General features: G+C 39.8%; 1 long non-coding RNA gene across 1 annotated transcript; it reads right to left on the reverse strand.

Moving 5' to 3' along the window:
* Positions 1-507: 507 nt before the first annotated feature.
* Positions 508-14854, reverse strand: LOC306969786. Its single transcript, XR_013793355.1, has 3 exons — positions 14791-14854; positions 1491-1543; positions 508-589 (listed from the first exon to the last, which is right to left on the reverse strand). It is a non-coding gene; the product is annotated as an uncharacterized lncRNA (long non-coding RNA).
* Between the last annotated feature and the right edge of the window lie 557 nt (positions 14855-15411).

Here is a 15411-nt window from a genome sequence, read left to right on the forward strand (position 1 = left end):
TACTGGAAATCTCCGGCTCAAAGCTCCAAAACTTCAGAGAATAAACATTGTAAAGAGAGAGATTGGTCTGTTTTTTACTCAGTTCAAACTAAGACTTTAAAGGAGCTATCCTTGATTTTTTTAATTTTCTGTTATTGGAATAAAATAAGTTTTGTCCTTTAGTATATGGTAAAAGCAGACATTTATCCAAAAAACACTGGTTTTAAAGCCTTTTAAACAGTCATAAAATGTCAGGCTAGGAGGCATTTTTTACAGTGAAGTGACATTTTTCCTCCTGAAAGTTGTGAAACTCAGTCCCTGTGACGAATTTTGATGTTTTTAAACGCATTAGTAAAGTTTGAGATGAGTTGTACAATCAGATATAGCTCCTTTAAGAAGGAAACAAGACACTTTTTTTCCCTGCAGCGTCTCACCTTGTACTTACTACTACTACATGTATGTAGTAGTAAGTACATGTGTGAAGCAAGTACATGTGTGTAGTAGTAGTAGTATTGGCAGTAGTGGTACCTGTGGTGTTGCCGGTGGGTTGATCAACATATGGAGCAGCCTCTTCGTAGGTGTCTTCTCCTTCTTCAGGACGAGCCGTACTCTGACACAGGACAGAGGCTTTAATATTGGGCTTTCTACTCAGTGACGCTTTGAACCACAATCATGTTCCAGAAAAGGAGCAAACAAATTCGGATAATACTCCTCTTTAGTGAGGACAGATGAGAGTGAAATTTTAAAGCCAACAATCAAGTTCCTCTCTCCTGATTGGACCTGACAGGTCGCTTCACAGGAAAGTCTCATTGGTCAAAGTGACAGCACCGGTGATTCTGATCAGTGTCTGTGATCAGCAAAGGGACAGACTTTAGATAAAATATTCTTATTTAATAATACAGATTTAAGACATGGACATCAAGTATAATTACTTAGGCTTTAACTAGTTCATATAATTCTATAATCAAAGTGGTTACTGTTTGTTTAATAAACATCATAATAAACACCTTTAGATTGGATCATTTTAATTTTAGTCAAATAGCAACAGCTGCTCTTCTAAAGTGGCGTCATCTTCACAAACAGTTTCAGCAGGAGCCATTTCAGATGCTTGTGACCTTCTACTGGTATAAGTAACAAATACAAACTGAACTGAAGTTTGTTTCTATAAAACAGGCTCATCCCGAGTTGTTTCAGTCATTATTGGAAACTGTAACAGGATGAGAAGTGAAGATGAATGAAAATAATAACATTTTACTGGTATTTCAAGCATTTCCCAAGGACCAATGGCAGTCCCGAGAGAACAGTCTTGGGCTTGAAGGCACAGTGGTTGGATGCGGATCACGTAGCACTGAGAGCTAATCTCCTTCATCTCTGACCACTTCCGGTCTCCTCCCAGCCACAGCCAATCAGAGCCCTGCGCCACTAAACACTCACTTCCTATCCCGAGCCACCTCCCGGGGGACGGGCCCAGACCGAAGCTGCTCCCAGAGGTGGAGATAAGCGAGTCTTACCGCGGAGATCTGTGGCTGAGGAGGGTCTGGTTTGGAGACACTCCACGTCACGTCTGAAAACACAGGGACCAGAGAAACACCATTAGAAACCAGTGAAACGCTGTTAGTAACCAGAGGAACATTGTTAGGAACCAGAGAACGTCATTAAGAACCAGAGAAACACCATTAAGAACCAGAGGAACATTGTTAGGAACCAGCGAACGTCATAAAGAACCAGAGAAACACCATTAAGAACCAGAGAAACATTGTTAGGAACCAGAAAAACACTGTTAGGAACCAGAGAACGTCATTAAGAACCAGAGAAACATTGTTAGGAACCAGAAAAACACTGTTAGGAACCAGAGAACGTCATTAAGAACCAGAGAAACATTGTTAGGAACCAGAGAAACACTGTTAGGAACCAGAGAAACATTGTTAGGAACCAGAAAAACATTGTTAGGAACCAGAGAAACACTGTTAGGAACCAGAGAAACACTGTTAGGAACCAGAGAAACACTGTTAGGAACCAGAGAAACATTGTTAGGAACCAGAGAAACATTGTTAGGGACCAGAGAAACATTGTTAGGAACCAGAGAAACATTGTTAGGAACCAGAGAAACATTGTTAGGAACCAGAGAAACACTGTTAGGAACCAGAGAAACATTGTTAGGAACCAGAGAAACATTGTTAGGAACCAGAGAAACATTGTTAGGAACTAGAGAAACATTGTTAGGAACCAGAGAAACACTGTTAGGAACCAGCGAAACACTGTTAGGAACCAGAGAAACATTGTTAGGGACCAGAGAAACATTGTTAGGAACCAGAGAAACATTGTTAGGAACCAGAGAAACATTGCTAGGAACCAGTGAAAGATTGTTAGGAACCAGAGAAACATTGTTAGGAACCAGAGAAACATTGTTAGGGACCAGAGAAACATTGTTAGGAACCAGTGAAAGATTGTTAGGAACCAGAGGAACATTGTTAGGAACCAGAGAACGTCATTAAGAACCAGAGAAACACCATTAAGAACCAGAGGAACATTGTTAGGAACCAGCGAACGTCATAAAGAACCAGAGAAACACCATTAAGAACCAGAGAAACATTGTTAGGAACCAGAAAAACACTGTTAGGAACCAGAGAACGTCATTAAGAACCAGAGAAACATTGTTAGGAACCAGAAAAACACTGTTAGGAACCAGAGAACGTCATTAAGAACCAGAGAAACATTGTTAGGAACCAGAGAAACACTGTTAGGAACCAGAGAAACATTGTTAGGAACCAGAAAAACATTGTTAGGAACCAGAGAAACACTGTTAGGAACCAGAGAAACACTGTTAGGAAACAGAGAAACATTGTTAGGAACCAGAGAAACATTGTTAGGAACCAGAGAAACATTGTTAGGAACCGGTGAAAGATTGTTAGGAACCAGAAAAACATTGTTAGGAACCAGAGAAACATTGTTAGGAACCAGAGAAACATTGTTAGGAACCAGAGAAACATTGTTAGGAACCAGAGAAACATTGTTAGGAACCAGAGAAACATTGTTTGGAACCAGAGAAACATTGTTAGGAACCGGTGAAAGATTGTTAGGAACCAGAGAAACATTGTTAGGAACCAGAGAAACATTGTTAGGAACCAGAGAAACATTGTTAGGAACCAGCGAAACACTGTTAGGAACCAGAGAAACATTGTTAGGGACCAGAGAAACATTGTTAGGAACCAGTGAAAGATTGTTAGGAACCAGAGGAACATTGTTAGGAACCAGAGAACGTCATTAAGAACCAGAGAAACACCATTAAGAACCAGAGGAACATTGTTAGGAACCAGCGAACGTCATAAAGAACCAGAGAAACACCATTAAGAACCAGAGAAACATTGTTAGGAACCAGAAAAACACTGTTAGGAACCAGAGAACGTCATTAAGAACCAGAGAAACATTGTTAGGAACCAGAAAAACACTGTTAGGAACCAGAGAACGTCATTAAGAACCAGAGAAACATTGTTAGGAACCAGAGAAACACTGTTAGGAACCAGAGAAACATTGTTAGGAACCAGAGAAACATTGTTAGGAACCAGAGAAACATTGTTAGGAACCAGAGAAACACTGTTAGGAACCAGAGAAACACTGTTAGGAACCAGAGAAACACTGTTAGGAACCAGAGAAACATTGTTAGGAACCAGAGAAACATTGTTAGGGACCAGAGAAACATTGCTAGGAACCAGAGAAACATTGTTAGGAACCAGAGAAACATTGTTAGGAACCAGAGAAACACTGTTAGGAACCAGAGAAACATTGTTAGGAACCAGAGAAACATTGTTAGGAACCAGAGAAACATTGTTAGGAACCAGAAAAACATTGTTAGGAACCAGAGAAACACTGTTAGGAACCAGCGAAACACTGTTAGGAACCAGAGAAACATTGTTAGGGACCAGAGAAACATTGTTAGGAACCAGAGAAACATTGTTAGGAACCAGAGAAACATTGTTAGGAACCAGAGAAACATTGTTAGGAACCAGTGAAAGATTGTTAGGAACCAGAGAAACATTGTTAGGAACCAGAGAAACATTGTTAGGGACCAGAGAAACATTGTTAGGAACCAGTGAAAGATTGTTAGGAACCAGAGAAACATTGTTAGGAACCAGAGAAACATTGTTAGGAACCAGTGAAAGATTGTTAGGAACCAGAGAAACATTGTTAGGAACCAGAGAAACATTGTTAGGAACCAGAGAAACATTGTTTGGAACCAGAGAAACATTGTTAGGAACCAGTGAAAGATTGTTAGGAACCAGAGAAACATTGTTAGGAACCGGTGAAAGATTGTTAGGAACCAGAGAAACATTGTTAGGAACCAGAGAAACATTGTTAGGAACCAGAGAAACATTGTTAGGAACCAGCGAAACACTGTTAGGAACCAGAGAAACATTGTTAGGGACCAGAGAAACATTGTTAGGAACCAGAGAAACATTGTTAGGGACCAGAGAAACATTGTTAGGAACCAGAGAAAGATTGTTAGGAACCAGAGAAACACTGTTAGGGACCAGAGAAACATTGTTAGTAACCAGAGAAACATTGTTAGGAACCAGAGAAACATTGTTAGGAACCAGAGAAACATTGTTAGGAACCAGAGAAACATTGTTAGGGACCAGAGAAACATTGTTAGGAACCAGAGAAACATTGTTAGGAACCAGAGAAACATTGTTAGGAACCAGAGAAACACTGTTAGGAACCAGAGAAACATTGTTAGGAACCAGAGAAACATTGTTAGGAACCAGAGAAACACTGTTAGGAACCAGAGAAAGATTGTTAGGAACCAGAGAAACACTGTTAGGAACCAGAGAAACATTGTTAGGAACCAGAAAAACATTGTTAGGAACCAGAGAAACATTGTTAGGAACCAGTGAAAGATTGTTAGGAACCAGAGAAACATTGTTAGGAACCAGAGAAACATTGTTAGGAACCAGAGAAACATTGTTAGGAACCGGTGAAAGATTGTTAGGGACCAGAGAAAGATTGTTAGGAACCAGAGAAAGATTGTTAGGAACCAGAGAAACATTGTTAGGAACCAGAGAAACATTGTTAGGGACCAGAGAAACATTGTTAGGAACCAGAGAAACATTGTTAGGAACCAGAGAAACACTGTTAGGAACCAGAGAAACATTGTTAGGAACCAGAGAAACACTGTTAGGAACCAGAGAAACATGGTTAGGAACCAGAGAAACATTGTTAGGAACCAGATAAACATTGTTAGGAACCAGAGAAACATTGTTAGGAACCAGAGAAACATTGTTAGGAACCAGAGAAACATTGTTAGGGACCAGAGAAACATTGTTAGGAACCAGAGAAACATTGTTAGGAACCAGAGAAACATTGTTAGGAACCAGAGAAAGATTGTTAGGAACCAGAGAAACACTGTTAGGGACCAGAGAAACATTGTTAGGAACCAGAGAAACATTGTTAGGAACCAGAGAAACATTGTTAGGAACCAGAGAAACATTGTTAGGAACCAGATAAACATTGTTAGGAACCAGAGAAAGATTGTTAGGAACCAGAGAAAGATTGTTAAGAACCAGAGAAACATTGTTAGGAACCAGAGAAACATTGTTAGGAACCAGAGAAACACTGTTAGGAACCAGAGAAACATTGTTAGGAACCAGAGAAACATTGTTAGGAACCAGAGAAACATTGTTAGGAACCGGTGAAAGATTGTTAGGAACCAGAGAAAGATTGTTAGGAACCAGAGAAAGATTGTTAGGAACCAGAGAAACATTGTTAGGAACCAGAGAAACATTGTTAGGAACCAGAGAAACATTGTTAGGAACCAGTGAAAGATTGTTAGGAACCAGAGAAACATTGTTAGGAACCAGAGAAACATTGTTAGGAACCAGAGAAACATTGTTAGGAACCGGTGAAAGATTGTTAGGAACCAGAGAAAGATTGTTAGGAACCAGAGAAAGATTGTTAGGAACCAGAGAAACATTGTTAGGAACCGGTGAAAGATTGTTAGGAACCAGAGAAACATTGTTAGGAACCAGAGAAACATTGTTAGGAACCAGAGAAACATTGTTAGGAACCAGCGAAACACAGTTAGGAACCAGATAAACATTGTTAGGGACCAGAGAAACATTGTTAGGAACCAGAGAAACATTGTTAGGGACCAGAGAAACATTGTTAGGAACCAGAGAAAGATTGTTAGGAACCAGAGAAACACTGTTAGGGACCAGAGAAACATTGTTAGTAACCAGAGAAACATTGTTAGGAACCAGAGAAACATTGTTAGGAACCAGAGAAACATTGTTAGGAACCAGAGAAACATTGTTAGGGACCAGAGAAACATTGTTAGGAACCAGAGAAACATTGTTAGGAACCAGAGAAACACTGTTAGGAACCAGAGAAACATTGTTAGGAACCAGAGAAACATTGTTAGGAACCAGAGAAACACTGTTAGGAACCAGAGAAAGATTGTTAGGAACCAGAGAAACACTGTTAAGAACCAGAGAAACATTGTTAGGAACCAGAGAAACATTGTTAGGAACCAGAGAAACATTGTTAGGAACCAGAGAAACATTGTTAGGAACCAGTGAAAGATTGTTAGGAACCAGAGAAACATTGTTAGGAACCAGAGAAACATTGTTAGGAACCAGAGAAACATTGTTAGGAACCGGTGAAAGATTGTTAGGAACCAGAGAAAGATTGTTAGGAACCAGAGAAAGATTGTTAGGAACCAGAGAAACATTGTTAGGAACCAGAGAAACATTGTTAGGGACCAGAGAAACATTGTTAGGAACCAGAGAAACATTGTTAGGAACCAGAGAAACACTGTTAGGAACCAGAGAAACATTGTTAGGAACCAGAGAAACATTGTTAGGAACCAGATAAACATTGTTAGGAACCAGAGAAACATTGTTAGGAACCAGAGAAACATTGTTAGGAACCAGAGAAACATTGTTAGGGACCAGAGAAACATTGTTAGGAACCAGAGAAACATTGTTAGGAACCAGATAAACATTGTTAGGAACCAGAGAAAGATTGTTAGGAACCAGAGAAACACTGTTAGGGACCAGAGAAACATTGTTAGGAACCAGAGAAACATTGTTAGGAACCAGAGAAACATTGTTAGGAACCAGAGAAACATTGTTAGGAACCAGATAAACATTGTTAGGAACCAGAGAAAGATTGTTAGGAACCAGAGAAAGATTGTTAAGAACCATAGAAACATTGTTAGGAACCAGAGAAACATTGTTAGGAACCAGAGAAACACTGTTAGGAACCAGAGAAACATTGTTAGGAACCAGAGAAACATTGTTAGGAACCAGAGAAACACTGTTAGGAACCAGAGAAAGATTGTTAGGAACCAGAGAAACACTGTTAAGAACGAGAGAAACATTGTTAGGAACCAGAGAAACATTGTTAGGAACCAGAGAAACATTGTTAGGAACCAGAGAAACATTGTTAGGAACCAGAGAAACACTGTTAGGAACCAGAGAAACATTGTTAGGAACCAGAGAAACACTGTTAGGAACCAGAGAAACATTGTTAGGAACCAGAGAAACATTGTTAGGAACCAGATAAACATTGTTAGGAACCAGAGAAACATTGTTAGGAACCAGAGAAACATTGTTAGGAACCAGAGAAACATTGTTAGGGACCAGAGAAACATTGTTAGGAACCAGAGAAACATTGTTAGGAACCAGATAAACATTGTTAGGAACCAGAGAAAGATTGTTAGGAACCAGAGAAACACTGTTAGGGACCAGAGAAACATTGTTAGGAACCAGAGAAAGATTGTTAGGAACCAGAGAAACACTGTTAGGAACCAGAGAAACATTGTTAGGAACCAGAGAAACATTGTTAGGAACCAGAGAAACATTGTTAGGAACCGGTGAAAGATTGTTAGGAACCAGAGAAAGATTGTTAGGAACCAGAGAAAGATTGTTAGGAACCAGAGAAACATTGTTAGGAACCAGAGAAACATTGTTAGGAACCAGAGAAACATTGTTAGGAACCAGTGAAAGATTGTTAGGAACCAGAGAAACATTGTTAGGAACCAGAGAAACATTGTTAGGAACCAGAGAAACATTGTTAGGAACCAGAGAAACATTGTTAGGAACCAGAGAAAGATTGTTAGGAACCAGAGAAAGATTGTTAGGAACCAGAGAAACATTGTTAGGAACCGGTGAAAGATTGTTAGGAACCAGAGAAACATTGTTAGGAACCAGAGAAACATTGTTAGGAACCAGAGAAACATTGTTAGGAACCAGCGAAACACTGTTAGGAACCAGAGAAACATTGTTAGGGACCAGAGAAACATTGTTAGGAACCAGAGAAACATTGTTAGGGACCAGAGAAACATTGTTAGGAACCAGAGAAAGATTGTTAGGAACCAGAGAAACACTGTTAGGGACCAGAGAAACATTGTTAGTAACCAGAGAAACATTGTTAGGAACCAGAGAAACATTGTTAGGAACCAGAGAAACATTGTTAGGAACCAGAGAAACATTGTTAGGGACCAGAGAAACATTGTTAGGAACCAGAGAAACATTGTTAGGAACCAGAGAAACACTGTTAGGAACCAGAGAAACATTGTTAGGAACCAGAGAAACATTGTTAGGAACCAGAGAAACACTGTTAGGAACCAGAGAAAGATTGTTAGGAACCAGAGAAACACTGTTAAGAACCAGAGAAACATTGTTAGGAACCAGAGAAACATTGTTAGGAACCAGAGAAACATTGTTAGGAACCAGAGAAACATTGTTAGGAACCAGTGAAAGATTGTTAGGAACCAGAGAAACATTGTTAGGAACCAGAGAAACATTGTTAGGAACCAGAGAAACATTGTTAGGAACCGGTGAAAGATTGTTAGGAACCAGAGAAAGATTGTTAGGAACCAGAGAAAGATTGTTAGGAACCAGAGAAACATTGTTAGGAACCAGAGAAACATTGTTAGGGACCAGAGAAACATTGTTAGGAACCAGAGAAACATTGTTAGGAACCAGAGAAACACTGTTAGGAACCAGAGAAACATTGTTAGGAACCAGAGAAACATTGTTAGGAACCAGATAAACATTGTTAGGAACCAGAGAAACATTGTTAGGAACCAGAGAAACATTGTTAGGAACCAGAGAAACATTGTTAGGGACCAGAGAAACATTGTTAGGAACCAGAGAAACATTGTTAGGAACCAGATAAACATTGTTAGGAACCAGAGAAAGATTGTTAGGAACCAGAGAAACACTGTTAGGGACCAGAGAAACATTGTTAGGAACCAGAGAAACATTGTTAGGAACCAGAGAAACATTGTTAGGAACCAGAGAAACATTGTTAGGAACCAGATAAACATTGTTAGGAACCAGAGAAAGATTGTTAGGAACCAGAGAAAGATTGTTAAGAACCAGAGAAACATTGTTAGGAACCAGAGAAACATTGTTAGGAACCAGAGAAACACTGTTAGGAACCAGAGAAACATTGTTAGGAACCAGAGAAACATTGTTAGGAACCAGAGAAACACTGTTAGGAACCAGAGAAAGATTGTTAGGAACCAGAGAAACACTGTTAAGAACCAGAGAAACATTGTTAGGAACCAGAGAAACATTGTTAGGAACCAGAGAAACATTGTTAGGAACCAGTGAAAGATTGTTAGGAACCAGAGAAACATTGTTAGGAACCAGAGAAACATTGTTAGGAACCAGAGAAACATTGTTAGGAACCGGTGAAAGATTGTTAGGAACCAGAGAAAGATTGTTAGGAACCAGAGAAAGATTGTTAGGAACCAGAGAAACATTGTTAGGAACCGGTGAAAGATTGTTAGGAACCAGAGAAACATTGTTAGGAACCAGAGAAACATTGTTAGGAACCAGAGAAACATTGTTAGGAACCAGCGAAACACAGTTAGGAACCAGATAAACATTGTTAGGGACCAGAGAAACATTGTTAGGAACCAGAGAAACATTGTTAGGGACCAGAGAAACATTGTTAGGAACCAGAGAAAGATTGTTAGGAACCAGAGAAACACTGTTAGGGACCAGAGAAACATTGTTAGTAACCAGAGAAACATTGTTAGGAACCAGAGAAACATTGTTAGGAACCAGAGAAACATTGTTAGGAACCAGAGAAACATTGTTAGGGACCAGAGAAACATTGTTAGGAACCAGAGAAACATTGTTAGGAACCAGAGAAACACTGTTAGGAACCAGAGAAACATTGTTAGGAACCAGAGAAACATTGTTAGGAACCAGAGAAACACTGTTAGGAACCAGAGAAAGATTGTTAGGAACCAGAGAAACACTGTTAAGAACCAGAGAAACATTGTTAGGAACCAGAGAAACATTGTTAGGAACCAGAGAAACATTGTTAGGAACCAGAGAAACATTGTTAGGAACCAGTGAAAGATTGTTAGGAACCAGAGAAACATTGTTAGGAACCAGAGAAACATTGTTAGGAACCAGAGAAACATTGTTAGGAACCGGTGAAAGATTGTTAGGAACCAGAGAAAGATTGTTAGGAACCAGAGAAAGATTGTTAGGAACCAGAGAAACATTGTTAGGAACCAGAGAAACATTGTTAGGGACCAGAGAAACATTGTTAGGAACCAGAGAAACATTGTTAGGAACCAGAGAAACACTGTTAGGAACCAGAGAAACATTGTTAGGAACCAGAGAAACATTGTTAGGAACCAGATAAACATTGTTAGGAACCAGAGAAACATTGTTAGGAACCAGAGAAACATTGTTAGGAACCAGAGAAACATTGTTAGGGACCAGAGAAACATTGTTAGGAACCAGAGAAACATTGTTAGGAACCAGATAAACATTGTTAGGAACCAGAGAAAGATTGTTAGGAACCAGAGAAACACTGTTAGGGACCAGAGAAACATTGTTAGGAACCAGAGAAACATTGTTAGGAACCAGAGAAACATTGTTAGGAACCAGAGAAACATTGTTAGGAACCAGATAAACATTGTTAGGAACCAGAGAAAGATTGTTAGGAACCAGAGAAAGATTGTTAAGAACCAGAGAAACATTGTTAGGAACCAGAGAAACATTGTTAGGAACCAGAGAAACACTGTTAGGAACCAGAGAAACATTGTTAGGAACCAGAGAAACATTGTTAGGAACCAGAGAAACACTGTTAGGAACCAGAGAAAGATTGTTAGGAACCAGAGAAACACTGTTAAGAACCAGAGAAACATTGTTAGGAACCAGAGAAACATTGTTAGGAACCAGAGAAACATTATTAGGAACCAGAGAAACATTGTTAGGAACCAGTGAAAGATTGTTGGGAACCAGAGAAACATTGTTAGGAACCAGAGAAACATTGTTAGGAACCAGAGAAACATGGTTAGGAACCGGTGAAAGATTGTTAGGAACCAGAGAAAGATTGTTAGGAACCAGAGAAAGATTGTTAGGAACCAGAGAAACATTGTTAGGAACCAGAGAAACATTGTTAGGGACCAGAGAAACATTGTTAGGAACCAGAGAAACATTGTTAGGAACCAGAGAAACACTGTTAGGAACCAGAGAAACATTGTTAGGAACCAGAGAAACATTGTTAGGAACCAGAGAAACATTGTTAGGAACCAGAGAAACACTGTTAGGAACCAGAGAAAGATTGTTAGGAACCAGAGAAACACTGTTAAGAACCAGAGAAACATTGTTAGGAACCAGAGAAACATTGTTAGGAACCAGAGAAACATTGTTAGGAACCAGAGAAACATTGTTAGGAACCAGTGAAAGATTGTTAGGAACCAGAGAAACATTGTTAGGAACCAGAGAAACATTGTTAGGAACCAGAGAAACATTGTTAGGAACCGGTGAAAGATTGTTAGGAACCAGAGAAAGATTGTTAGGAACCAGAGAAAGATTGTTAGGAACCAGAGAAACATTGTTAGGAACCAGAGAAACATTGTTAGGGACCAGAGAAACATTGTTAGGAACCAGAGAAACATTGTTAGGAACCAGAGAAACACTGTTAGGAACCAGAGAAACATTGTTAGGAACCAGAGAAACATTGTTAGGAACCAGATAAACATTGTTAGGAACCAGAGAAACATTGTTAGGAACCAGAGAAACATTGTTAGGAACCAGAGAAACATTGTTAGGGACCAGAGAAACATTGTTAGGAACCAGAGAAACATTGTTAGGAACCAGATAAACATTGTTAGGAACCAGAGAAAGATTGTTAGGAACCAGAGAAACACTGTTAGGGACCAGAGAAACATTGTTAGGAACCAGAGAAACATTGTTAGGAACCAGAGAAACATTGTTAGGAACCAGAGAAACATTGTTAGGAACCAGATAAACATTGTTAGGAACCAGAGAAAGATTGTTAGGAACCAGAGAAAGATTGTTAAGAACCAGAGAAACATTGTTAGGAACCAGAGAAACATTGTTAGGAACCAGAGAAACACTGTTAGGAACCAGAGAAACATTGTTAGGAACCAGAGAAACATTGTTAGGAACCAGAGAAACACTGTTAGGAACCAGAGAAAGATTGTTAGGAACCAGAGAAACACTGTTAAGAACCAGAGAAACATTGTTAGGAACCAGAGAAACATTGTTAGGAACCAGAGAAACATTATTAGGAACCAGAGAAACATTGTTAGGAACCAGTGAAAGATTGTTGGGAACCAGAGAAACATTGTTAGGAACCAGAGAAACATTGTTAGGAACCAGAGAAACATGGTTAGGAACCGGTGAAAGATTGTTAGGAACCAGAGAAAGATTGTTAGGAACCAGAGAAAGATTGTTAGGAACCAGAGAAACATTGTTAGGAACCAGAGAAACATTGTTAGGGACCAGAGAAACATTGTTAGGAACCAGAGAAACATTGTTAGGAACCAGAGAAACACTGTTAGGAACCAGAGAAACATTGTTAGGAACCAGAGAAACATTGTTAGGAACCAGATAAACATTGTTAGGAACCAGAGAAACATTGTTAGGAACCAGAGAAACATTGTTAGGAACCAGAGAAACATTGTTAGGGACCAGAGAAACATTGTTAGGAACCAGAGAAACATTGTTAGGAACCAGATAAACATTGTTAGGAACCAGAGAAAGATTGTTAGGAACCAGAGAAACACTGTTAGGGACCAGAGAAACATTGTTAGGAACCAGAGAAACATTGTTAGGAACCAGAGAAACATTGTTAGGAACCAGAGAAACATTGTTAGGAACCAGATAAACATTGTTAGGAACCAGAGAAAGATTGTTAGGAACCAGAGAAAGATTGTTAAGAACCAGAGAAACATTGTTAGGAACCAGAGAAACATTGTTAGGAACCAGAGAAACACTGTTAGGAACCAGAGAAACATTGTTAGGAACCAGAGAAACATTGTTAGGAACCAGAGAAACATTGTTAGGAACCGGTGAAAGATTGTTAGGAACCAGAGAAAGATTGTTAGGAACCAGAGAAAGATTGTTAGGAACCAGAGAAACATTGTTAGGAACCAGAGAAACACTGTTAGGAACCAGAGAAAGATTGTTAGGAACCAGAGAAACATTGTTAGGAACCAGATAAACATTGTTAGGAACCAGAGAAACATTGTTAGGAACCAGAGAAACATTGTTAGGAACCAGAGAAACATTGTTAGGAACCAGATAAACATTGTTAGGAACCAGAGAAAGATTGTTAGGAACCAGAGAAAGATTGTTAGGAACCAGAGAAACATTGTTAGGAACCAGAGAAACATTGTTAGGAACCAGAGAAACATTGTTAGGAACCAGAGAAACATTGTTAGGAACCAGAGAAACATTGTTAAGAACCAGAGAAACACTGTTAGGAACCAGAGAAACATTGTTAGGAACCAGAGAAACATTGTTAGGAACCAGAGAAACATTGTTAGGGACCAGAGAAACATTGTTAGGAACCAGAGAAACACTGTTAGGAACCAGAGAAACATTGTTAGGAACCAGAGAAACATTGTTAGGAACCTGAGAAACATTGTTAAGAACCAGAGAAACATTGTTAGGAACCAGAGAAACATTGTTAGGAACCTGAGAAACATTGTTAAGAACCAGAGAAACATTGTTAGGAACCAGAGAAAGATTGTTAGGAAGCAGAGAAAGATTGTTAGGAACCAGAGAAACACTGTTAAGAACCAGAGAAACACTGTTAGGAACCAGAGAAAGCTAGGAACCAGAGAAACATTGTTAGGAACCAGAGAAACATTGTTAGGAACCAGAGAAACATTGTTAGGGACCAGAGAAACATTGTTAGGAACCAGAGAAACACTGTTAGGAACCAGAGAAACATTGTTAGGAACCAGATAAACATTGTTAGGAACCTGAGAAACATTGTTAAGAACCAGAGAAACATTGTTAGGAACCAGAGAAACATTGTTAGGAACCTGAGAAACATTGTTAAGAACCAGAGAAACATTGTTAGGAACCAGAGAAAGATTGTTAGGAAGCAGAGAAAGATTGTTAGGAACCAGAGAAACACTGTTAAGAACCAGAGAAACACTGTTAGGAACCAGAGAAAGCTTGTTAGGAACCAGAGAAACATTGTTAGGAACCAGAGAAACATTGTTAGGAACCAGAGAAACATTGTTAGCAACCAGAGAAACATTATTAGGAATCAGAGAACGTCATTAAGAACCACAGAGGCCCTGTTAGGAACCAGAGAAATGCCGTTAGATGTCAGATATAATTAAAACATGATTTCAAAGATACCGTAGTGTCATGTCATCATAGCATTACACTCAATAACATTCCTCATGAAGCTTTTCCATATTAACCACATGTGGATGCACACGTGATCACACTGAATAAAAGTCTGACGTTTTTGTAGTGTTTTGACACAAGTGTAAGTGTGGAGGAGTCATACCTGGGGGAGGATGGGGAGGAGCATCAGTGGGTTCCGTGGGAGACGTCGAGGGGCAGCTCATCACCATGTACTCCGCGTCCTCCACTGAAACAGGACGTGTGTGTGTGAGCGCTGCTGGGTTTGGTTCAAACCTGGGACAAACTAAAAAAATGTGGAATTCTTTCCTTTGTCCCGGGCGGGACCGGTTCTTTGAAGGTACTCATGTTTTGTGGCACTCGTTGCAGTAGTACTCACCTGTAGTTGTGGTAGTTAGTACTCACCTGTAGTAGTAGAAGCAGTAGTAGTAGTAGCAGTGCTGTGGAGTGCGGTGAGCAGCTCTGATAGAGATTTCTTCTGGGCCTGTGCGATGTAGCTCAGGTTTTCAGAATCCAACAGCGACAGGAAGGAGTCGAGATCCCAGACCAACCGTGTCAGGACTGAAGGGGGAGAGGGGAGGAGAGAAGAGAGAAGGAGGGGAGAGAAGGAGAGGAGGAGAGAGGATGAGGAAGAGAGGAGGAGGAAGAGAGGAGAGAGAAGGAGGAGGAGAGAGAGAGAGAGAGAGAAGGAGGATGAGGAGAGAGAAGGAGAGTGGAGGAGGAGAGAGAGAGGGAGGAGGAGGAAAGAGAGAAGGAGGAGAGCGAG

This window comes from Gobius niger (assembly GCF_951799975.1).
Source record: "Gobius niger genome assembly, chromosome: 1".
Taxonomy (NCBI): Eukaryota; Metazoa; Chordata; class Actinopteri; order Gobiiformes; family Gobiidae; genus Gobius; species Gobius niger.